The following is a 27,375-nucleotide window of genomic DNA, read 5'->3' on the forward strand; positions in this document are numbered from 1 at the left end:
TATTTTGTACCTTAAAAGCTCATAAGCAATAGGAGCTTCAATAAAGTTGTGAAACGTAAGACAGCCAGTGTAGATATAAATAATATGAGCAAACTTTTTAATGTCGCATGTTGCTTTTAACTTAAGCAGAAACTGGTTTAAAGCAACTTTGTCACAAAAATACTTAAATTTGCTTCAAAAACAGCATACCGTTACACTAAAAGTTTGACCAAATTGAATGCTTTCCATAAATATACTAAAGTCTTTCGCTTTCAATCGTGCAAAATCTCGACACGCCACTTGCCCAGTAACCTTTTAAGATTTTGCTAGATATTTGCGCTTGCAATTTTGCAAATTTGTCAGTTGCAAAGCTTCAACCGCACAGCGCATTTCCTCAGCATTATCCTTGGCAAAGAAATTGCTTACAAAATGAAGCGGAAGGAATCTCTGTGCAACTCTGCACACATACACACGCTTTTTTGCATTGAAATATGATCTGCTCTACTGTTTCGCCACAATTTTTTGGCAAGCATTTGAATGTAAAGGCTGCTGTTGCCACAGCGCCACAGTTGCACAGTGCCTTTATGTACTTTTAGATATATATACCTACGTATATATATATTACATTTGTACTCTATTGTTCTTAATACCACTCTCTTCTTTCTCCTTTCCTGATTCCTGATTTGAACAATCGCAGAGACTCTGTGTCACCTGGCCAAGTGCCAAGTTGCGAGTCCGCCCATTACAGTTACTAAATGTGTGGCAAATGCAAAAATATATACAGCTATAAATATACTAAGGATATATATGGTGTACATATATATAAGTTTTATATATCCACAATTCTATTTCGAAAGTAAATTACGAAAAATGTAAGACAATGCGCGCTGCTGCAAAAAGATATACAAAATTTGAACAAGCAACACATTAAGAATACTTAGTTAAATTTGTAGCATTAAATTACAGTTATGTAACTCGATAACCGTTATTTCTTATAATCTAACAGCAAACAACTTTATCTTAAGACCTTTGTCAATAATTATTGTTGAAGACTTCAATGATTTCAAAAAATAATTTATTCTAAATAGAATTATTTTGTTGAAATAACTCGGAAGTGTGTTTGCGGACCTTGTGGGCACTTGTGAATTTCAAAAAATCGAACTTGATGTTTCGTATATATTGTAGTATGTTTAAGAAAATTCTTCGAAGTTGTTGCGACAAATAGTTTCGCAGTTATGAACGTCTTTGTGAAATTTTTTAAGTTAGTCAAAATGCCTTCCAAAACTTTACACCCAGTTTGCTAGAAACTCTCTCTAGAGTCGATTAGGAAAACTTCTCTGAAACACCTCCCCAAACATAAAGCGCATTCTTCTCGAAACTCGCTCGAGAGTCGGTAAGGAAAACTTCTTCGAAACGCTTCCCAACTCTTTAAAACTTCTCTGGAACTGTCGTCGGATCGCCTTGAAACTTTCAAACGACCTTCTGAAACATATTTGTCAGCTAATGATCGTAGGAAAAGATTTTCCATAATTAGATAATAATTTCGATTTTTAAGCCACTATGAACTGTCAAGATTTTCAAGAAAAATACTTTTTTTTGGCAAGCAGCCATTTTGTTCAAAAATTTATTTAAAAAAAACTTGACTGTTCCTTCCGATTATTACCCGCATTCATCTATAGTAATAACTTATTATTTAAGTTTGAGTTACTTTTAGCAGTAACATTTTGTTCCTGCTCTGACACCTCTGACACGTCCTCCAGGAGAACGGCTAAAGGATTAAGGGTTTTAAAAATTTCTCCAGAATGAATTGCCGATTATTGCAGTGCCTTCAATTTTGTAAATGAGCATTATTTTTATTGATTTATTGAATGAAAGGTCTCTAAACAAAAAACAAAAAACGCTTTATCCTGATCTCAGGTCTTTAAAACCATACTGTTAAAATTATTTTTTACTTCTCTCACAAGATAAAAAATCTGCTGACTTCTAAAAATGTCTGTTTTCATAATTTTGCTTTTGGATCGCCTTGAAATTCAGAAAACTTTAAAGATTTTAGCATTAAAAAATAATTTTATAAATTATATTTTTTTAAAAAATTCTTAAAATAGTTCAGGTGTACTACATTTGAGTGCTCCACAATCCGAGAAGGTCTTACAAAACAAAATAAACCGTTGCTTGCAACAAAGATAACATTATTTTATGGCGAATCAGAATTTCCGATGAAAAGTGGATAATCTACCGTTGAAGAAATCTTCAGCGAAGTAAGAATTCAGCCTAACTGAATGAAGTATTATCTTCGAAAAAATACTAATTGAATAAGTCTTATTGTTTTAAAAGCCCTTAAAATAGTTAAGATGCACAACATTTGGCTGTTCCAAAAATCAGGAAGGTCTTGAAAAACGTAATTAATCAATATTAGTAACGAAGAATACAATATTCTACCATGAATGAGCTCTTTTGATGAACACTAGAACATCTAGCGTTAAAGAAATATTCAGCGAAGTTAGCATGGATCCATAAAATCACTTTATAATTATCAATATTTTAAAGGTTCTTAAAATAGTTAAGATGCACTACATTCCATTGCACCATATACCTCCCCCTGCGGGTAGGAGTGACCCCATTGGGTTCGGGCGGGAAACCGAATATACCCGTGGTAAGGCATGCCTGTCGTAAGAGGCGACTAATATCCTGGCTATCAGTCCAGAGCCGTATGGAAGCGTAGTACCTTTGGCTACGAGGTCTGACCGGAGACTTCTGGTACCACGGGGAGAAGTAGCCCTTAGAGGTAACTCCAATCTGCTCATTGGGTTTGGCCCTTTGTGGAGATTCGTGGTGGTTGTGGTTAAAACCCAAATGCGGGAAGAACTGACCTTGTCAGTTGAATGTGGAGTTGCATTGCAACCGGGTGCCAGACCCAAAGCACGGCAGAGGTTTTAGATGGGCCTCGAACCCTACCAAGGTGGTTAGTGTGCCCATGCCACACTGCCAATTGGTACTGCAAATACTTAGCATTCTCAAGGCGCTGATCAACGCTTTATTTTGATCCGCTGTGCTTTTGAGCGCCGTGGAGTAAGGCTGTCGTCAGCAGGTACCCACGTTAAACACACCGGATGTTGCACCATATACCGAGAAGGTCTCACTAAATGCAATGAATCGAGAGTAGTAACGAAGGGCACACTATTCTGTAATGAATAAACTCTCTTGTTGAACATTAGAACATCTAGCGTTAAAGAAATCTTCCGCTAAGTTAGAGAAATGTCTCCCTTGCCTTCGAAAAACTACTAGTTTAATGTCTGAAGTACTTTATGCAATTTATTACTCAACTCACGAGTTCTGTGCTAACTGCTTTCTAATTAAAAAAGCTGGTTAGCTGTGTTACTACACATACTATACATCTCGTTAAAATTATCGAAACAATTATCTTGTTTTTTAACGAATGAGTCACAAAATATTTTTTCAACTTGCGCCCCACTATCTCAAAGCGGCATTTATTTATTAAACTAATGTGAGGAAAATCAGCAACAACACATATCTCCAACTGATAGTAAACATTTTCAATTAAACATTGACGCGCGTGTATTAATTTTGGCTATATTTTCGCTAGTCAAAGCGTAAAAACCCACAAGCTCAAATATATTTTCGCATGTTTGTATTAATTTCGGCATTTAGACCAACCCATTTTGTTTGATTTTCCCGATATTCCATTACTTAGCCGATTAACTGATTTTTGCTACGCATTTGGTTAATTGCGTACGTTTTTCATATTGTTCTTGTCAATATTTTTTTACCGCTTTTTGATATTTTTTTTTTGTTTTGCTGTTTTCCGATATTTTTTTATGTTTTCCGATATTTTTTGCTTGGCTAATTTCTGCTGAATACATTTCATTGTGTATATTAATTTTCAGGCTGCCAATCAAGTAAAAATAATTACTAAAACAGCTAAAAGCAGCGGCCACAAATTTGCTTGCTGACAAGCGAAGGAAATTGCGACGTACAGTGGGACAATAGTAATAAAAAATTTGTAAAAAAAATATTATGGCGAAAAATTCGTATTAACAACGAATTAAATATACAAAAAAAAAAAAATAAATAATAACTGTTGCATACATCAAAAATTAGAATCAGACTAAAAATAATCAGTAATTCGAAAATAAAATTATAACGTAATGTACAAAATTTTCAAAAAAAAAATTATAAATTATAGATGAATAGTTTATTGTTACAAACTCCGACCACTGATGAAAAATATATACCCAATCGATTCAAACAATTAAAAAAATATAATAAAATTTAATACAAAATAAATACAATTGACAATAACATGAAATAACAAAAAATAAAATTATAATAAAAACACAATAAATTGTTTTAAAAATTTAATTTTCAAATAATAAATTAATAACAATAACTTCGACAGGAATGTAAAATCTCACTGTAAGGATTCTTAGAGGTGTAGGTCAAGGACTACAGAGTCTATGCTGTGAAAATAATTTGTTTTACTTAAGTTTTGATATTTTACCTTTCGTTTCCAATGGGTTTCAACCTACTATGATTTTTTTACCTTAGTCTATACGGTATTGACGCATCCAGCTTGTATTTACTTTTTTCTTTTTAAAGCTAATCTTTGATACAGGTAGGGTAGCTAAATTCTCTAACTGCGATGAAGATATCTTCAACGCTAGATGTTCCACTGTTCATTGAAAGGCCTATATCGCCGTAGAATAATGTGTTCTTCGCTGTTACATTGATTCCGTGCGTTTAGTGAGATCGTCTCGATTTGTGCAGCATTTAAAGATTGGGTATTTTAACTGTTTTAAGAACTTTTAAAAGAATGTGAATTATGAATTAATATTATTGATCCATTGCACTAGTATTTGTTGATGATAATATTTAATTTAGTTTTTCTTGATAGTTATCCAACATCGTTGAAAATTTTCACCCTGCTAGAAGATCTAGTTTTTATAGCAAAGACTGATTCTTTATAAAATATTGTGACCTTCGTTCAGAGCATTGATTTAATGCGTTCAGTCAGATCTTCTCGGTTTGTCGAGCAGTCAAACGTAGTGCATCTCAGTAGTTTTAAGATCTTCGAAAAATGATATTTATAAAATAATTTGTTTTTTCCAATGAAAATCATATACTATACATAAATTGTCTAAATGTTATGAAGATACAACGACAAAATCAAGAAAACAGAGGGTATAAATATATACATATTTATCTTTACCACAGTGGTCCAATATTGGCGTTTCCGACAACTGAGAAGCTTCTTAGAGATATATTTCCAATCTTAGGGTTAAGTTCACCCTATATATACAGACGTATAGGCGAGACATGCCGAAGTGGACTCAGCTCGTCACGCTGATCATTTATATATATATGTAATCTGATTTTAATAGATATCAGAAAGCTTTCATTTCACTATGACGACATATGCATAATTGATAACTGGCTTGTAAAGGCAACAAAAGCGTTAATGTAATGAGGCAGGCCTGTGAGCTGTTAGCAGCAAGCTTTGCGTAATGGCTAAAATTGCACAATAACGTCATCACCTGGCATGTTGCTGCTCATCATTAGGCATACATACCTACAAAAATATAGATATATAGATATGTACATACAGACACTATAGTTACTAAAATATATACTATAAATTTGAAATGTAGCTGTATTCTCTGTTTGCCAAAAAACCAAAAACAAAAAAGAACAAAGACTCAACGAACGAATTTGCCAACTGAAGCTACCAAGCTGTCGCACATCACCGGTAAATATTTTTTATTTGCTTGTTTTACTGCCAACAGCTGTGACACCTCATCACATTACTTACAGTTGATGGAATTGGCATTGCATGACGCTGTTGGAGCGATCGATATGTGTCTACACGCATACCAATACATGAATGTTCTTGTATATGTGTATACTTATAAGCTTTATGGGTGAATATCATATTATAATTTAGTATAACATGTTTACCGTTAACTTCAATGGCCATTTACCACTTCAAGCGTTAATTGCAGCGCCTATGATACAAGTACATACATATACATATATGTACAAATAAATATATATATTTCTTCTTTGAAACTAGGTTGAACATGCCTGCTTTACAAATCATAGTAATTTTATTGGTTGTAATTACATTGTCCAGTCGTTATGCTGAGGGTGGGACCGCTTGCTGCTAATGACAATAGCAACAATTTACTCAAATTGCATTTGCATGTCAAACGTCGTTTTATCAATTTTCACATACTGTGTTTCATGAAATTGGTTCTGAATCAGAACCCTTCATTACTGACAAACTGATATCACTGCCATGAGATCTCTACTGATTATGTGACATGGAATTAATGTCCCATTCGACCTACAGAAAGTTTTGTTTACCTGTAGGATCATAAAATGAGCTTATAAATCTCAGGAAATCAATCTCCTATACTGATCTATCAGAAAATTTTTCTTGAGATCATCACCGATTATATAAGAACCTTGAACTACTAAGTTTCAGGCAGTCAATATCCCAACTGACTTACCAGAATTATTCTCTTTCGATCAGTTCTTTGGAATCAAAGTATTGTCTAATTGAATAGCGAATTTTTGTGTCTAAAGAGATCTACTGTGGCTTCTTCAGAAAGTTCTGTAACAGGTTTTTCAATAAGAGGGCTAAAAAAGTTTTTTTTTTTTTTAAATAAAGCAAAAACGGTATGGGATAACAGGGAAATTATTTATTCCTGTGAAAGTATATACTATGCCATTATGTATGGAACTCGATTTCTTTTGCATGACCACCTCGGACACACTTACAGAAGACCAGATGCTGAACCCAATTTTCGACCGTATTCAAGCATAAATCGGCCGATACTGCTGCAAATTCACGTTCGATATTCTTACGAAGTTCATCAAACGTCGATGGCTTTTTAGCATAGACCATAGACCCACAGGAAACAATCTAACGGCGTCAAATCGCACGAACGAGCCGACTGCCTGACCAATAACGCTTTTTTTTGCGTATTGACGAAGCCATTCAGCCAAAAATTAGCCTCATCGCTGAAGATGATTTTTAGATGAAAATCGTGATCATTTTCAAGTTGTTGCTTAGACCAATTCACGAACATAAGTGACAGTTGATTCTGGTGATCAAGCGGCTTCAGTTCTTGCGTCAGTTTGATCTTGTAAAGATCTAAGCCAAGATCTTTTCGTGAAATTCACTACAACGATGTCACAGAGATCCCTAAACGCTTGAAAACGACGTGTGAAAGACTGATTTGGGCCTTCCTTAATTGATGCGCTAGCGGAAGCAATATTCTCGACACTACTGGCACTTCTTTGTCTCACTACCACAGGAACATTTTGTATTGTGCCTGTGGATTCAAATTTTTCCACTAGACGCTCAATTGTTGATCTGACAGACGATTATGACGACTATAAATGCGACGTAGCGCACTTAAAGTTGAGTCCATTGACTCCAAATTTCGGTAGTAAATTTTAATAATTTCGACTCGTTGTTGGATGGTATATCTTTCCATGATGAAATGGCAAACCTTATTGAAGAGAAATGTCAAAAGAGCAGGGAAAAATATGGTATCGGTTGCTGTGCCTATCGATCTACTTTTGTAGCTTCCCTATTGAAAAAAATCGTTATAAAAGTCTCCCAAATAATAAAAGTAAATCTCTATTAACACTCAACGCATTATTAATCACCAAATTCTATTGAACTTTATGACAACTCTGATTCATTTTATACATAAATATACTCCAAAATATCTTCATACACTTTTGTAATCAATTTGATTTTTTTTAGTTCAAAATACCAATATGTAGCTTTGCTGTCAGCTGTCATATATGTAACAACTGTCACTTATGTAGTCAGCTGTCAACTGTCAGACGAAATTCGACTGTGAATTGTTTCCAGAAAATATTCTGAAATTCTTTATCATTAATGCTACTTTTGTCGTAGAACCGTTGTCAGTGGTAAGCTGTCAGGTATACTGTCGACTATTCCCTACTTCAAGTATTCACTACTCTCATTGTCCCAAAGATAAGTACATCTATTGTTTTACTATATATGTTGCATTAATAATAACCTGAAATAGAAATATATTTCTATTATTTTCAATAGTGCTCAAATAATATTTATTGATATTCAAAGGGAAAATATTATATTATTATTTACAAAGCCTTCGTGCGCCCGAAATTAACTTTTACTACGCGCTCAATGCACTGGAGCCAACTATTTGACATATAGACAGCTATTTGACATATATTGTATATATATTGCTATATACCACTATATACAATGAAAGTCTCCACAAAACCCACCCACAACCGCTTATATCCTCAAATTGACTGCAAAATTGTGCAGCGCTAAGCTAACAGCTGACTTGTTGCCGCGACGTCAAGCACCAGTTAAGTGATATTTTCGAAACAATGCGCCCAAAAGTATGCAACTTCCGCCAACTTGTCTCCTTAAGGCACATAAAACAACTAGCTGTAGCATAACAACAGGCGTGTAGGCAAATTTCAAAGATTCCTGCACAAAAAGCGCCATAGAAACTTGCACTATCAGAAATGTTGCGCTGCAAAGTAAAGTTTATGGTCGTGGGAAAACCTCGATGTGGGAGTCCTTTACCGCAAGCAAAAGTGAAACGCGCAAATATGCTAAGATGAAAAGTTCAAACAACAGCGCATAGTTGACTTTTAGGCGCTTATATAAATAAATAGAATTTGCGTGCGCGTTTGCGCCTAAAAATAGACTTCGCTAGTTTGCATTTAGTGCAGCTGCGATGCATGAAAAGCGTTCTGTGCGTCACAAGCCGATGTGACTAAATGCGCTGGCAGGAATTTTAATGAGTTTTACAAGTTTTTAAATGCGGGTTTAGTGAGATGAAGGTGGGAGTGTAAATAAATATGTGAAAGTAGAACTATTTTTTGTAAACTTAATTTATTTATTAGATTTTTGACTGGCAGTATGACTAAGTTGTTTACGTAGTGCATTATATGAGTATATGCTTTAACATATATACAAGATGCGGGATCTTTAATGTCGGTATATATACCTTGACTAATTATGACTTTTCCAAACATTAAGTTAGTTCGACATTATCTGGAAATCATTTTTATGAATAATTTTAATTTCTGCCCACATACTATATATACTAAGCTATAATTTTCACAAAGCCATTCATACTCGTTTACTTCTAAAACCACCGGCTGAACGTCCGCATCACATAGAATGCGGTCAAACTGTCGCTAGTGGTCGCCATGACTCGTCGTTTGATGAGAAAACGATTTGATAACGTTAGTCACCCATGTATGTATCTAGAATTAACTCTTTCAGTGTTTAGATGACCTTTCATTTTTTTATCCATACATAATAAACTATAATTATCCCAAAGCTCTGCATACTCGTTTACTTATAAAACCACCGACTGAAACGCAGAAAAACAGTCACTAGTGGTTGCCATGACTCATCGTCTGATAAGAAAACTATTTGGCAAGGTTAGTCACCCTTATAACTAGAATTGGCTCTCCCCGACTTTAAGATGACCTTTAGTAACTCAGGAACTCCTCGACCAATAACAACTAAATTTGTTTCGCAACAATAATCCCGACATTCTTATGTTACATTATGAAAATGAGCGCAACCGCACGACAGCCACACTTATTTCCCATACATCATAAATTTAAGTTCCATCTGATTCCATCACTTCACATATATTATATAAACCGAACACTTCCTCAGACATACAATGAAAATCAGGTCGCCCCTGTACCTGATAATAATGTGCATTTGTGTCAAAAAACTAAAATCGGGACAGTAGTCCCCTAGCCCCCATATGCCTAAAATACAAATTTTTGAAATTTCCGGTTACCTATAGGGTATATATCGGTCAATTAGTGGGTTATCTTAAAAAAACTGGAACGGCACTCTCCTATTATAATTGGCTATATTTGTAGGTGAGGTTTTCACAACAATCCTAGTCGATGACGTCACTCTTCACAATCCGTCACAACCTTCGCATAATGTAAATTTTCCAGCGTAGGCTCTTAATGGCTTTCACTACAAACTGTGTAGGCATTCCTGCCTTACGCCATATACCGAGTGACGAAGGCTTGAATTATTGCCACAAAAGCCGTTATTTAACACCTAATGGCTGCCACAGTTCGTACTTGTATTGATAAATGTAGGCGTTGAAAACTGCTGCATGGTTTTGCGTTCCGTTCGCTGAAAAAACATTAAAGGAGCTTTAGTTGTTATTGTTTTAATTACATTAAATTTCTATTTTTGAATGATGACGGTAAATCTTTTATGGTGCAATTCTTACATAGTACACAAATGCATTTTTCCGCCCGCTCTGTTGTCCACCATGCGCTTCTACACATCATTGTCTCTCTCGATAACTCTTCCTTGCTAACGTATGACACTCAGCGCCTGACAGGTCTTACATACCGTATGTGCATTCTTTTAGTGCCAATGTAATATCTAAATCTCGTACCACATATGCCCCTCCATCTACTTCAACCTTTACCTCCCTCCTTCTCTCTCTCCCTATCTCTTTTACTGTTGCTACGATGCTGCGCTTTGCACTTTGCATCTGCGTTCTTGGGCAATTTGTTCCATCATTCAAAGCAGCCGCAATTTATAGTCGTCTCTGCCTTGCCACACCATCTCACACCGCACTTCCCATACTGCACATGTGTGTGACACTGTGTACCTAAGTGTATTCTTTTCCATGAAAACTTTCGCTTGCAAATTTTCGCTTGAATAATTGTTGATCTTTTGCATATGCTGGCGAGGGCCCCTTATTGTTTGCATTTAATCCTCATGGGTGTAATTTGATATGCTCCACTTTGTATGCAAGTTTTTGCACAAACTTCGGTTGAAGGTTACAGCATAAATTTGCAAAGCTTTTCGTGTGTATTCGGCTTTTGTATTTCTTCTTAGCTTTCAAGTCAACTTTGCAACGAACTTAATTTTCTAAAGTGTGTTTTCTTTTATCCTTTACAGGCATTCAATTGTGGGTCTCAGAGACATGTACATGCATACAACCACAACATTGCGGAAATGGTGAGTAACTGACGAAATTGCCTATATTTTAATAAACTTATATAACATATTTAATATACATAGAGCAATATACTATATGTAGTCTGCTCTTTTCTCATATTTATCGGATTACCACCGAACTGGATCGACTTGAACCGTAGATCTCCTCAGAAGTAATGCTCATTTTGCAATAAATATTACTATGTTAGACCTTTATTATGCCCTGAACAGAACTCCCCAGCTGTTCGACTCGTTGGATTTGTTGGAACCGATAGATACTGTTCGGTCAAAATCAAGCCCTATAACGAAAAACTTTTTTATGTGAGAAGACATCTTCACGGAATTTCGCAAAGGTTATTGCCCAAGGCAACGGTTTAATTTGCGAACATATTGTTCACACGGGACCACTATAGCATATATGTAGTTGTAATACAAACTGAGCTACCAAAATCAAGTTAAAATTCCTTTTATATCCTTTGTTGAAATTAAAAAGTTGAAAAGTTGCCACTTTTTTGAAAATTTAAAATAAAGCAAAAATATATGTACATTAGTAAAATAAAAACACCAAAACAAAATTTTGACTAATATTTAATGTAGTAAAAAAGTTATTTTAGTATACGGGGTTGCCAACTTTTAATTTTAAAGAAATAGTTTTTTTTGACTTTGTAGAAACTTTAAGTCTTACGATAGCTCTGTATAATATAGATAAAATTTTTTGAGTATAGCGAGTTGCCACCTGTTTAAAAATTAAAATGAAAAAATATACATATAAGGTAGTGGTTAAAACATCAAAACAGATAAATTTGATAAATACATATTTAATGTAGTTGAAAAGTTATTTTAGAATTGAGAGTTGCCACCTTTTAAATTTAACGGAATAGTCTTCTTTTTGGAGATTTCAGAAACCTTAAAACGACTTTCGACAGCTTTGTATAATAACGTTAAAAACTTACTTATGGATAGAGAGTTGCCACCTGTTTGAAATTTTAAATTTTAATGGAATAAATTTTATGAGGCCTTAGCAACCTTCAGAAGTTTTAAGATTGATTTGAGTTGAAAAACTTTTTTTGGGTTGCCATCGGTTTCAAATTTAAGTTTTAATAGAACAAATTTTAGAAACCTTTAGCGTAAAAGAATGGTTTCGAATTTATGATTTTGTAGGGCTGACACCTGTTTAATTTTTTTTTTTCATCCAATTTAGTATGAAAATAGATCTTTACGATAAAAATACCAAATCAAAAGCTTTATTTTGAAAGAATAAAAAATTAAAAAAAAAAAAACTGAAGTTATTGCCAGTGTTGGTATGAAAGGGAAGATATGAATGTATGTATGTAAGAAATGTTTATATCAAACCTAAATATGTTTAATAGAAATAGAAAGCAATAGAAAGTTGCCACATGTTTGATTTTTTATATTTTAATGGAACAAATCTTATGAATAGAAGTTTTGCCAGCTGTTGAAAATTTAAATTTTAAAAGAAAAAAAATACCTATATGTAGTTTTAGAAACCTTTAGTTTTGAAAATTGGTTTAGAGTTTAAAACTTCTTAAGGCTACCACCTGTTTATTTTTTTCCATGAAATTTAATATGAAAATAGATGGAATATTAAAACATCAAACTGAAAGTCTCAAAAAAATATTTGTTTTAAGAGGGTAACGACATGTTTAAAATTATTAACACATTTGGTATCAAAGAAAAGATACAGAAGTCTTTATATCAAACCTTAATATTTTTGAGGTATCAATAGTCTTCGTTCGTTTCGAAATTAAATTTTCTTTACCCGTTGAAAGTGGTTTTGGTTTATCTTGATCCGATTTTTTTATTAGAAACATATATGTATATACATATATTTAGTCTCTACATTTGTTTCAAGCCATTACAAAATATTCAATTCAAAAAAAGTAACTTGATTTGAAATTAATTAATTTATAATGAAAACCTAAAATCATTATTTGCATTTTTATGTGAATTGCGCTTCATTAGAACTCCGAAATGTCTACTCATTCACACCTAAATTCCAAATACCGTTCATATTCCATCCAAATCTGCCACTAATTACAAATTGAATGAGTGGGTATTAAGAGGCAGTTATGCAAATAAATAACTAATGATATTTGTGACAAAAAGTAATTGTTGTTTCATAGAGTTGAAACGTGATTTTGTAGCTTAAAGCTTAATAATTGCGCTTTTGGTATTTAATACATTTACATACCTACATACATATGTATATATTTATGTAAACATTATTAATTTATTTTTGGATTTCTCAATAGACAATATACATATGAACCAACTTCCAACACCAACTACAAGTTTATGGTTAGACAAATAATTAGCGCTTGATTTCAAAGCTGGCAATCCTTTACTTCCCTGCCAACCCAGCAATATCAAATAGTTTAATGTACAAATAAATAAGCTTACAGCAATATTTCGTCATTTGTGATACTCCTTAGTTCACACCTATGAAATCAATACAGTAAAGCGCTGCAAATCACTGGAGCGAGTACACGGTACTAAGGCTGTGTACACAGTAAAGTTAGGAGCTTAAGGGTGATTTTAGGCACTACTCAGAAAAAAAAAAATTTATGTTTAATGCTTAATGCAACGTTTGAAATTGTGTAAATTTGCATTATTAACTGCAGAGTTGCCACCTATTTTGTTTTTCTAATTTAAAAAATATAAATATTTTTTCATTATAGCAAGGATGTGTGTAAAATAGCTAAAAAACAAAAAAGTTTTAAACAGAGTTGCCATTTTTTTACATTTATAAATACTATAAATTTTTGGGATTTTTGGTTATAATACTAAAATGATAATTCTGTGGCAATAAAAAAAATAATACGTTAAAATGTACTTAAGAAAGTTGCCACTTTACCAATTAAAAAATATTGTTTTGTATACAGTATTTATTGTTCGCGTAAATACGAAATCGAGTTTCCTACAGAAATAAAACCAACTAATATTTACTAGTCATTGGTCAACAGCAAGTTTTCGAATTATTTATGGCAGCGTTGCCACCTATTTTGTATATCTAATTAAAAAGAATTTAAATTTCTGTCATGATAGCAAGACAAGTTTAAAAGAATATGTAATACCAAATTAATGTTCAGCAGAGTTGCCGCTTGTTTATATTTTTACACAATACATTTTTTTGGATTTTAAATGTTTGCTTTAAAACTAAAATGTTATTATTATAGCAATGAAAAATGTGAGAGATTAAAAAGTATTTAACAGAGTTGCCACTTATTTAAAACTTAACTAAGAGTTGCCACCTACATACGTAAATTTTTAAACACTAAAATTTTTTTTGGTGCTTAAATGTTTGCTTTAAATCTAAAATGCTATTATTATAGCAATGAAAAATGTGAGAGATTAAAAAATATTTAACAGAGTTGCCACTTAATTCAATTTTAAAACACTACAATTTTTGTTAAAATTTTTTTCTTCAATACTAAAATGTTATTATTATAGCAATAAAAAATATTAAATAGGGTTGCCACCTATTTGAATTTAAAATAAATATAAAAAAATTGTGTGTATTTAATTGTTTGATTTAATACTAAATCCTTATTTCTATAATAATAAAAAATATATAGGAAAAATATTGAACAGGGTGGCCACTTTAACCAATTTCAAAAATATTATTTTAATTTTTTTGTTTGTGAGCATACGAAATATTGAATTGAATGCCAAAGCAAGATCTCTCTAGATATTATACCACTGATAACCAAAAGCAAAAACATTGCTCTTAACAACAAAAATTATATAACTGTTAAGTAACTATATACCAAATAATTGGATACACCTAAATATCACACATAAAACCATATGCAAGGTCACACTAATAAAAATGCAGTCATATTTATGCTCTACTAAACCAAGGGTTTTTCCAACAAACCAATTAACGGCACACACACAAGTCTCCAGCGCTGGCGGCAGATGCGCCCCAACACCAACTTACCGGCGCCCGCATTGACAGTGGCCATTACAAAACGCTTCAGCAGCTACACTTCAGCAACGCTCTAAGCACATTTTCAGCTTAAGACGCGTGGCCCTTAATATTGTTGCAGTGCATAGTTGTTATACATACTTATGCGTTGCACAAATTCGAGACGACAGCTAACTAAGCAACTAGCTTTGATGATTTGATGGTCCAATGTGGACCAAGCGTAGATTGTGTTGACCTTGACAAGTGAGGCGTTAATAAATTTCACAACTTACGACAGTTAGGCAAAGACACGCTACAAAGAGAGAGTGTGTGAATTTTGCGAAGGGAGCACGCGATCAGAGCTGTGTAGGTTGGGGCTTGCAAGAGATGGAGGAACTTTATTCGTGTGTTTGTATGAAGAGATATGAAATGTCATTTAAATTTTGTCATAGAATTGCTAAAAGTTGCTTAAAGATGCCATTAAAATATAAATTTATAGCTCATAAAGACATCCCTGATTTTCTGCGCGTTTTCTTCGAGCGAATTGTCGCATTTGTGCGCTAATAAAATACCACTTTAAATTATATGACAATAATATAGTATATAAACTAACGTGAATTCCCCTCCTAGTCAAAGATAACAGTAAAAACCACAAATTATAAATAATACAATTTTTTACCTTTATATATCCGTTTCCTGTTCCAGAAAAAAGCACTTAACCTGCCAATTATCATATAAATTCTTAATTACAAATTTCCACTTAAATTGATTACTTTTTTCTAAATTCACCGGAACTTCGCCTCACAAAAAGCTTACATTTCCGTCGTCAACACTTGTTGTTGAGATACTTAACACCGTTTTTTAGTAATTCATAAATATCTATAATAGCTTACTTCATATAAAAAATATAAACAAGTAAACCCGCAAATTTCTTAGAATTCATCAACAAGCTACAAGTTGTTATCGCCGACAGCAAACATAAGTACTAAATTTAAAATTAGAACAAAGACATTCTGATTGCTTATCTAAAAAATTTATCAGTCTTGGGGTTTCCACATTTCTTATCGATTTTATAGATCCATTTTAAAGTATATATATAACCTTATATTTCTTGTCTGGCATGAAAACCAATTTTTTCCAAGGTAATGTGTAGCAAAGGGTCGCAGACCTGGCAGAAAATTATGTTGTGAAATTTTGTGACAAAATAAAAGTCTATGTACATTAGGGTGATTCAAAAATATTTTTTTTTTTTCAATTGGTACTCGCAAAAATAGGTTCCTAGACACCTCTAAGAAAGCCTCTCCAAATATGAGTTTTTAATTGTAACGGGAAGGTCCTCCGCCTAACGGTTTTCTAATTTTTCTTATTATCAGATAGAAAAATTTATATCTCGCTTCCAACTACTTGAAAAAATATCTCGTTAATTAGGTTTTGTAGGAAATTGAATGCTCTAAAATATGGTCTCTTATGATTTTTTCGTAAACCCAACCGTTTAAAAGATATTAACGGTTGAAATTTGACTATTTTTGAAAAAATTCTTTATTTCTTATTAATTTTATAACTCAATGAAAAAAAATTATTATGAATAGATTTTTGGAGAGGCTTTCTTAGAGGTGTCTAGGAACCTATTTTTCAGAGTACCAAACGAAAAAAATTTTTTTTTTTTTGATCCACCCTAATATGCATTGATGTTTGACGATGAATATCTCGTAAACGCTTAACTTAATCGAAATATCATCGTAGACCATTTTTATAGAGCAGTAAATTTCATACAAAACTATGTGTTTCATCATTCATAATAATTTTTTTTCATTGAGTTATAAAATTAATAAGAAATAAAGAATTTTTTCAAAAATAGTCAAATTTCAACCGTTAATATCTTTTAAACGGTTGGGTTTACGAAAAAATCATAAGAGACCATATTTTAGAGCATTCAATTTCCTACAAAACCTAATTAACAAGATATTTTTTCAAGTAGTTGGAAGCGAGATATAAATTTTTCTATCTGATAATAAGAAAAATTAGAAAACCGTTAGGCGGAGGACCTTCCCGTTACAATTAAAAACTCATATTTGGAGAGGCTTTCTTAGAGGTGTCTAGGAACCTATTTTTGCGAGTAACAATTGAAAAAAAAAAAAAATTTTTTGAATCACCCTAATGTACATACTTCTATAGGTACATAATTAATTCTAGAAAACTTCAGCTTTTGTATTATTGATCATATTCTCAAAAGAATTTATAATCCATTTGTTGTCAGTTGTTATTGTTGCCTACCTTTTGGCGCGCAGCAAAAGTTCGAACAACAGCAAAAGCGAGAGGATTAAGCTAAATACTTTGTGCTTTGTAAGAATTAGACTTTTTCGATCAAATATGTAAAATATGAAACATTTTATCTGCTCTACAATGACATAATATTTTTCAATCAATTTTGGATAATATGAGACTAATTGTTACTGTTGCCTACCTTTTGGCGCAGCAGATGTTTAAATAATAGAAAAGCGAGAAGTTAAAGTTAAATACATTGTGCTTAGCAAGAATTTAGACTTTTCGATCTCATATATGTAAAATATGAGACTTATTGTTACTGTTGCCTACCTTTTGGCGCGCAGTGAAAATTTGAGCAATAGAAAAAGCGAGAAACTTAAGTTAAATGCGGTGTGCCTAACAGAATTTATTATTTCTCGATCATATGTTAGTCATATGAGATAGCTTTGGCTGTCTGTTGACATTTTGAACTTTTCGATTTAATTGATTTCGAGATTTAAATTTCACAGATTCTTTGATGATTGAAAAACTAATTATTTTATATTTGTAATATCATTTTCAAAGTCACTCTCTCTATTTTGTGCCAGAAACGATGCTTAATTCATCAAATGTAATTTAATTGTAATGCGTTGCATACATTTGGGAGCGGATGAAAATTTTTTAGAAAATAAATCACACTTTTCAAACTGGCTACGGCTAAACGCATACCCAGCTGGGATTACTTAATATTTTAAGTAGATAACAGCTTTTACTTCTATTTCTTCTTTGCATATAATTTCATATTCTATCCAAGCAGTCATTTTCAGGGTTACATAGAGACTTTCAAATCAATATTTTGTCAATTAAAAGTTAATTGAGGAATTAATAGCTTCTGCCGATATTAAATATAGAAAAACTTTAATTTAGTTAACTCCTGGAGCCTTAACTTTTTCATTGAACAGACTTCTATTGATTTCATACAATTTACAAACCCTTTTAAACTTCCAATTACATAATAATTGTTAGATTTGTTAAGCGCTTCGCTGTTTATATAGAAATTGGTAACAATTAGCGGTTAGGTAACTATATTTATTAATTTCTTAATTTGAAGCCTTTTTCCTCTCCCTGAAGACTATTTACCCAAAAGATGGGATCCGATTAATAATTGTACATAAATCAATGTAATAATAATCGACAGTTAGTTCGTTTATTTTTACACTGCATTTTGAATTGAGAACAATTAGCAGCTAAACAGCTGACATTTTCTAATTTGCCCAACTAAGAGCTTACTTTCTTTCATTGGAAAACATTTAACAGGAAGCATCGAGATTTTTTTTCATTAACTTAGGTTAACATAATGCTAATTAAACAGTTAATTAGTTATTTGCCTCACTGCATTTTAAGTGAGTTTCATTGAATGTAAAGGTTAATTAGTTAATTTTTTCAAATAATTTTAAATTGAGAACAATTACGAGCTTAATAACTAAAATTTCTTAATTACTAAATTAGCTTTTCTGTTCTCACTGAACACAATTTCAAATATTAAGTGGGAATTTTTAGCAATTCTAGCCAATTCACTAATTGAACAGTGAATTATTTAATTTCTTCACTGCGTTGTAAATTAGAACAATTAGTGACTAAATATCTGAAATTTTTTAACAGTCCAACTAATTTAACAGTTAATTAGTTATCTCTTTACCAATTAACAGTTTTCTTTCTTTCACTGAACACTACTTAAAAGGTTTGTTGGGTATTTGTTCACTAAATTGCTATAAATTTGTAATAATTTGTTCAATTAGTTAATTAATTGCCTACCTATATTAAATTAGTTGAGAACAATTAGCGGTTAATAACCTAAATTTTTTTGATTTGTCAATAAAAGCTTTCTTTCTCGCATTGACAGTCTAAATTTTGTTACTAAGTTTATATCAATTTAGTACTAATTGAGAAGTTAGATGTTTAATTTTTTCTCTGTAGTGTAAATTGAGTGCAATTAACGGTTAAAAAGCTGAAAATTTTTTATTTAATTAATTTTTTATTTAATTAACAGCTACCTTCATCTTATTGAACATTTACTAAGGATTTTCCGTAAAACTAATGGCGCAATTAGTTAATTAATTATGTGATAAATTGAGCTTACAATTCAGGTTTTATTTGTTGAAATTTGCTTAACTAGTTCAGGAGCTGTGCTTGGACTTGATATTACATTTTTTAAAACTGTTACTTATTTGCTTTATAAAAGCAAAATATCTACAGCGAAACCGTTTGAAGTCATTATTTTTTTCGAAAATATTTTTTATATGAAAAATTTTTTCTGATAATTTTTTTCTCAAAAACTATTTTTTATATAAAAAAAATTAAAATTTTTATATAAAAAAATTATTTTATATAAAATAAGAAATTTATATAAAAAAAAATATTTAGAAAAAAATTTTATATAAAAAATTTTTATTTATTATAGTTCAATTGTACTTGTACTTTTATTGTGATTTTTTGCTTTTTTAGTATTTCTGGCGATGATATATGCATATTTGATTCATGGAGTTTCTAAAAATCCTTTGTACAAGTTTCGTTGAATTATGGCTTCTTATTAGTCTCCCATGAATTTTTGAAAAAAATCCCTAAATTTACATAAATATTTCTTGCTACAGAACCTTGATATTGTAGCGATATTTAGCTGTGTCCTTGCAGTCTAATTTTAGCATTAAACCTCCATCACATGGTGCCACACTCTGCTTTGAAAATTCAATTTCTCCTACACAGATTTTCAGCTATTGTGTTATTTTTTCCCTTTGTTACTCACCACTATATCTGCGTATATTCCACTTTCAAACTTATTTTGCTCTGAAATGCACTTTATATGAGCTTTACTTCATTTACAGATAAACATATGTAACTATGTACGCATTTTCAAACGTGCTGTTCTCCCTTGTAAAGCTCTTTCGTGTAGAACTCGTTACTTAATGAACTCCATTACCGCCCAACCATTTCGTTATGCCACTGAAGCACAAACATCCTTATTAATAATACGCCAAGCTGTACTTGTATTTGCTGTGCTGCACATTTGGTCAGTCAGTCAAGCGTTTTTGTAAAATATGGCTGCCTCATATTCGCCGAAACTGAAATCTGCTGGCAGCTGTGCCACTCAACTGTGGATAACTGCAAATAATGCTGTACAAAAGCACTAAGGAGTTATTTTCGGAACTGAACTGTGAAATTTTCATTCGACGATTTTTTTTTTGCTTTCAAATCATACAAATAATAAAATTTTGTTGTTCCAAAACTACTTCCTTACGCAATTAGTTAACTGTATTTTACTGTTAAAGAGCCAGAAAAATTAAAAAAAAAATTTTGAATTTTACTTTACTGAATTTCTGCATTTCTTGCTAATATTTGTAGCTTCCTCATTTTTTGTTTTTGTTTTTACTGCTCCTCGCTTTTGTACTAACTGCATTTTATTTTTTATCGCATTTTCATTGTCGTCGCTATTCATAAGCTGTGCAATTTTAATAAGTGTCAAACACAACTGCACGCACTCTCGACACACACACTTACCAGACGCACTCACACACATACTCACATATACAGTGGCCATTTGCTGCCACTCTGCAATCGACAGCTTATTTCTGCCACAATATCCGCATCTTCATCACAATAAAAAGCAAACAAACATACCTACTTACAAATGCTTTTGTGCTCAAATATATTAATATTTCTGTATGTGTGAGGGTGTGTGCCTTCATGCCTGTCTTTAAGTGGCTTTTGCTGACCGCCTGCTGCTAAGTTTTATTACACACGCACACACATGTGTGCTTTCATACCTACTGTATTGTCAGCAGAAATCATATAAAGTGTCTCCATGCAACCGTTATATGTACATATATACTTATGTATATAAATGTATATAATATATAAATACACACATTTTCTTGTCACTTGTCCGTTCTAGTGTGTGCTATTGGCGCGCGTTGTGCTTTAAGTGCAAAACGGGGTTGCCAAGCGCGGCGAATTAAATCTTGTTAATATATGAGAAGCATTTAATGAGAAAGTGGATTATAATTAATCTATTTTTTTAAAAAAAATTTATGGTAAAAAAATGTTTTAAATTATAGTAATATTATAAAAAACGATTGAAAATTAATTTTCTTTATATAAAAAACTATTTGAAAAAATATATATTAAAATTGAAAATAAAATGATCTACAAATAGTATGTTATATAATTTTTTGTATTTTAAATACATTTTTCATTATAAATATATGCGAAACATTTCAAAATTCATTTTATTTATACAAAAAAAATTAGTTTTGAAAACAAAAATTCCTAACTAATTATGTAAAAATTTATAAAAAATTAAATTTATACTTTTATGATTCAATTTATTTATTAAAACAAAAGGTTTAAAAAAAAAATATATGCATACGTGTGTATCTATTAAAATTATTAATGAAAAAAAAAAATGTCACAAAATAATTTGAAAATATTTTTTTTGCACTTACATTTTTCGTTATTTATATTATAAAACATTTCAAGCGTAATTTTATTTATATAAAAATATTATTTTTGTAAAAAAAATATATTTTAACTTTTAATGAACAAAAAACTAATTAAAATTTTGTATCTACTTATTTATTTTTAATTTTATAATGTTTTTCTAACATAAATTCTTAATAATAAATAATTTTTATTTATACAAAAAATGATTTTTGACAAAAAAATATGTTAAAAATTTTAATGAAAAAAGGTTTATTATATTGTTATTTTAAAATATTTTTTCTTCATACATTTTTCATGAAAAATTTTGTAAAATATTTGTTCTTTAAGAATCATTTTTTTTAATAAAAAAATATATTTTTTTTAATTAAAAAATTTATAAATGTACATATGTTTTAAAATTAAAAAAAAAATATAATACATTTTTCCCAGTTAATTTTGTAGAACATTTGAAATAAAATAAAAATATAATAAATGTTATTTTTTATATAAATTTTTAAATGTTTTATATTTAAAATGTAAAATTTATTTTAAAGAAACTAATTTTTTTTGTTTTCATTGTTAATATATTATTATTTTTTAAACTTCTATATATACATATATACATATTTCAAAATTATATATTTTTAAATTTTTTAATCTATGTGTTAAAATTTAAAAAAAAATATAATTGATTTTTTAAAAATTTTTTTTTTAAATTTAAGATTTAAATTTTTTTTTAAAGAAAAATTATTTTTTTTTTGTTTTTGTTGTTAATATATTATTATTTTTTTAACTTCTACGTATATTTGAAAATTTTATATTTTTAAATTTTTCAATTTATTTGGCAACCCTACGCATTCAAGCTATGCGACTTCCTGCCTTTGACAGCATCTGACGCTGGTTTTTCCACACGCCCTCTCTTTTTCCAAGTACTCTATGTAATATTTCTCCACAAACCTCCCCTTCTCGTTTTAGTCTTTTTTTGTGTTTTTGTGCCTACTCGGCCATTTTTAATGACTTTGTCACATAATTGTCCAAAAACCGGCTATGTTGTAATTTACTATCTCATTCCGTAAAATTTTTGGTGCCACACTTCGCCTATTGCGCACACATTTCAATAAATTCTCACTTATTCGTGCTCGTTTATGTTCGGGCACGGCCTCCAGATGCCATATAAGCTTATTTTAGAAATTTTCGAACTTTGCGCTCCACTTGTTCCTACTTGACGCTTCGGCTAGTTTCAAATTTTTTCTTCGCTCATAAATTATTTAATAGCTAAAATGTGTGATAGATTGACAAAAGTTTTGAAATGTATCTGCTGTGAAGAAATAGTTTATTTTTAAATTTGCTTCAATGTTTGTAGTTAAAACCTACTCTTCTTTAAAATACATGCATAGTATATATGTATGTATGTAGGTATATTTATAAAAGAACCTTGTTGGATATTTTTCAATTTTCCGAAAACCCTCTCAACTAAAAACCTTCACAAATTAGCCAACCTTAGTTAACATTTTTTACCTATCCCTTCGATCTTTCTTCTATATTGGAATTGAACAGTCTCACGAAAAGAGGTCAAAATGACCCGAGGGTGAGCTTAAGAGGTTAATATAATATTTTCAATTTATGTCCTTTATAATATTTTTACTTATAAAACCCTAAATTATATATACATAATTCGCCTGTGAGTCTAAATCTAATTAATCTTTCGTAGAATGTTCTGAAGAATTTCAAAAAAAAAAAAAAAAAAAAATACAGTAAACTCTTTATTTTGCGCCCAAAATTAATTTTAAGTAGATTTTTGTCAAGTAAGATCCAAATAACTTAAGAGAGGATTCAAAATATTTTTTGTAATTTTTTAATTCAGACTTTGAAGACAGTGATGCCACCTAATTCAGTTCATACGTAACTTTTTTTCAAAATCCAAATGTATTACGTGACATGGAAGATTCGATATATTTTTTGAACATTTTTATTATAGGTTTCTGAAGGTAGTGTTGCCACCTAATTCAATTTATACGTATTCTTTTAAATTGCTCCACTTATTAACGTACCAGAAACAATTCTTAAAAGAATATTCGAAATATTTCTTAAACATTTTTAATACAGACTTTAATGACAGTGTTGCCACCCACTTCAATTTATACGTAATTTTTTTGGTCCGAATGACATATTAAGTGACATCGAAAGATTCGATATATTTCTTGGAACTTTTTATTATAGGTTTCTGAAGATAGTGTTGCCACCTAATTCCGTTTTATACGTAATATTTTATATAGCTCCAATTATTATCGTACTCAAAATAATTCCTATTGGATTTATTTCTTGAAAATTTGTAATGCAGACTTTGAAGACAGTGTTGCCACCTAATTAAGTTTATACCTATCCAGTCCAAATGATATATTAGTTGACATGGAGGCTTCGAAATATTTCTTGAAAATTTTTATTATAGGTTTCTGAGGATAGTGTTGCCACCTAATTCAGTTTTATATGTAATTTTCCATATAGATCCACTTATTACCGTAGTAAAAACAATTCCTTTCTCAAATAAGTAACTGTATTACAAAATATATAACGTCATGGCAAAAAAATATTTATAAACGAAGCAATCAGCATTAAAAACGGCATAACTCAAATTAAATTTTATTTTATTTTTTGCAATTTTTTTTTTTTGAAATTATGCTGAACTCCATCCATTTATATTTATAATTTTTTTGCACTTTATATTTAATATTTATTGGAATAAGAGTCCAATACCACCCAGCAAAGGACAACACGTGTGGCACACATGTCGCACAGTGTCAGCCAGCATATGAGTTCCAAGTAGCGGATTACTTACTCTTTCTTTTTCACAGCTTTTATTTCTCATTGTACTTCTTTCCACTTAAGTGCTTCTTATAGTACATAGTATGTACACACACATATACATACATGCGGACATACAATTGCCTTTTGTAACCCGCCGACAATCAGCCAACCGGCAGTCAGCTTCAAAGCAGTGCAACAACAAAGCATTTTACGCATTTAAAACGCATTCAATCGAAAAGCTCAATTTCTTGCGCATACTTATACAAATACACGGTTACATACATATATGTATATGTATGTGTATTCATACGTACATACCAGCTCTCCTTAACACCGTCCATCTCTTCAGCTGCTGTTCGGTGCAAGTGCGCGTGTGTTGTTGCTGCAGCTTCATTTGCCAATTCACTTTGTATGCGCATTCCATTCAACCGTCTGTCTCTCTGTCGGTCTGTCCGTCATATGAGTACCTACTGTAGCGCACTGTATTTCTGTCCGTCCATCAAGCTGCTTGTGTGCATCATTTTTCGTGCTCATCCGTATCTTGTATCGCTCGTTGTTATTATTATTATTGTTAATGAAGTGTAACTAACAGCTGCTAACATATGGGTTAATGATGCACACATGCAAGTATACGTTTTCATGTATGTGTATGTATCGAAAGATGGCGTCGCTAACTGAAACGCATCAAATACTTGATTGGCAATCGAGCAGAAGAAGTTCGTGGAGATCTGATGGCAGAGTTATTCTTTTTTTTTGCATTTATGATTTTTTTGTTGTTTTTGTAATATTTGACTCCAAAAAAACCAAAAATAATTGAAGAAATAAAAATCGAATAGCTCAGGTTCATAACAGAAGGATCTTATCGCGATTTTGAGCAATCAGTTTGTGTGGCAGCTATATGCTATAGTTGTCCGATCTGAACAATTTTTATGGAGACTGTAGCGCTGCTGTAGACAATAATCCATGCCGAATTTCATGAAGATAACTCATCAAATAAAAAAGTTTTTCACACAAGCCCTTGATTTCGACTGATCAGCTTGTATGGCAGGTATATGCTGTAATGATCCGATTTGAACAATTTCTTCGGAAATTGTAGCGCTGCCTTGGAGTTAAATCCATGCTAAATTTCGTGAAAATATCTTCTCAAATTAAAAAGTTGTCCATACAAGGACTTATTTTCGACCGATCAGTTTGTATGACAGCGGTATGCTATAGTGAACCGATCTGAACAATTCTTTCATATATTGTAACATTGCCTGACTCCATAATCCATGCCGAATGTCGTGAAGATATCTCATCAAATTAAAAAGTTGTCCATACAAGCCCTTGATTTTGACCGACCAGTTTGTATGACAGCTATATGCTATAATTGTCCGATTTGAACAATTTCTAAGGAAATTGTAGCGCTGCCGGGGAATTAAAATAATTGAATCCATACCAAATTTCATGCAGATATCTCTTCAAATAAAAAAGTTTTTCATACAAGGACTTAACTTTGACCGATAAGTTTGTATGGCAGCTGTATGCTATAGTGAATCTGAACAAGTTCTTCGGAGATTGTACCATTTCCTCTGACAATAGTCCAAGCGAAATTTCGTGAAATTATTTTGTCAAATAAAAAAGTTATCCATACAAGGACTACAATTTTCCTGATATGTTTATTAATTTTTTTTATAATTTTTTAAATTATTTTGTTAGAAAAACTTCCACATTAAAAACTTCCAAGCACCATATCTATAACATAATCATTTTCTATTTTCATTGGCACCTTCAAACTCTTTTTTTAGCTGCCATAAATAACAGCCCCTTCAATCAGGCGAGCTACTAACTGTCTTCTTACTACCATCTAAACAAGTAAGCCTACATTTTGTGGCTAACGAAGTGTCATTGCAGTCAAGTTGGAAGTTCAAATGCCTTTTCTGTGGTTTTTCAACATAACTTTAATGCCAATGTGTTGTCCACGCCACAAAAGCAGACCGAAAACAAACAAAAATAAAATCAAACTTCTCTGCAGGCCGCCGCACTAGCAGCTTCACAACAGACAACAAAAGAAAAAATATTAAAATTTTTATCCATAAACCACAATTTTTACAATGGCAGAGTAAATAAACAAAAATAACGTTGCGGCGTTTAAATGAAAATTGCGAAAACCGAAAAAATAATAAAAATGTAAACAAAGGCGCTAATTGAAAAACGAAATTACATTTCGAGGTAGCCGCGTTATAAACGAATAATGGTTGAAAAATAATAAAGAAAATACAAAAATGGAAGGTGGAGAGAAGCAGGAAGTAATAATTGTTTATATTTTTACAATAAGAGACAAAATGTTTTAAAAGGAGCTGATAAAAAATTCGATTATCACAAAAGGTGAAAAAATTGTCTTTTTGCACCTTCACTCACAGAGGATTTGACAGTAGTTAACCTTTTATATTTTTGGGTCAAATGTTACGTCGCTCTCTGATTCACTATGTGCTTAGCTTAAGGTCTGTTCGTAAGGAACTTAATTGAGCAGCCGCTGCTAAATTATAGCATTAACTCAAAAATTTCTGTGAAATTTGTTTTACACTACATTAAAATTATCTGAAAAGAAAACACCGTATAAACGATATCAGAATTTTTTTTTTACCATAAAAAATTATAGCACACAAAGAGTAAAATTGTTTACACATTTTCTTAATTGAATATGTTTAAATGATACTTACGAAAAACTTTCCAAATTTGTGAGCTATACAAATTATGGCAACTAAACAAATAATTTTAATCTTTTCTATAAACGCAATTTCTCATGTAAATTAAGCTTTTAGCAAAATTTTTTTCATTATTCGTAACAACAAGAATTTACCTCGAGTAAATTTCATTTTAAATCATTTAAACTCAATTGACTTACCAGGTATTTGTAGGA

At 31.4% G+C, this 27,375-nt stretch overlaps 1 protein-coding gene across 8 annotated transcripts in view; it reads left to right on the forward strand.

Annotated features, from left to right (window-relative positions):
* The window catches only part of LOC126753023 (protein FAM102B), a 195,577-nt gene that overhangs the window by 113,183 nt on the left and 55,019 nt on the right, over positions 1–27,375 (forward strand). For 7 of the 8 annotated variants that reach the window (XM_050464122.1, XM_050464114.1, XM_050464117.1 and 4 more), the window contains one exon: positions 10,982–11,041. The gene's annotated coding sequence lies outside the window, so the exon portion shown is untranslated. Of the gene's footprint in view, positions 1–10,981; positions 11,046–27,375 lie in introns of all 8 variants that reach the window. The other variant, XM_050464115.1, reaches the window with a different exon arrangement.

Source organism: Bactrocera neohumeralis, chromosome 3, assembly GCF_024586455.1.
Source record: "Bactrocera neohumeralis isolate Rockhampton chromosome 3, APGP_CSIRO_Bneo_wtdbg2-racon-allhic-juicebox.fasta_v2, whole genome shotgun sequence".
NCBI lineage: Eukaryota > Metazoa > Arthropoda > Insecta > Diptera > Tephritidae > Bactrocera > Bactrocera neohumeralis.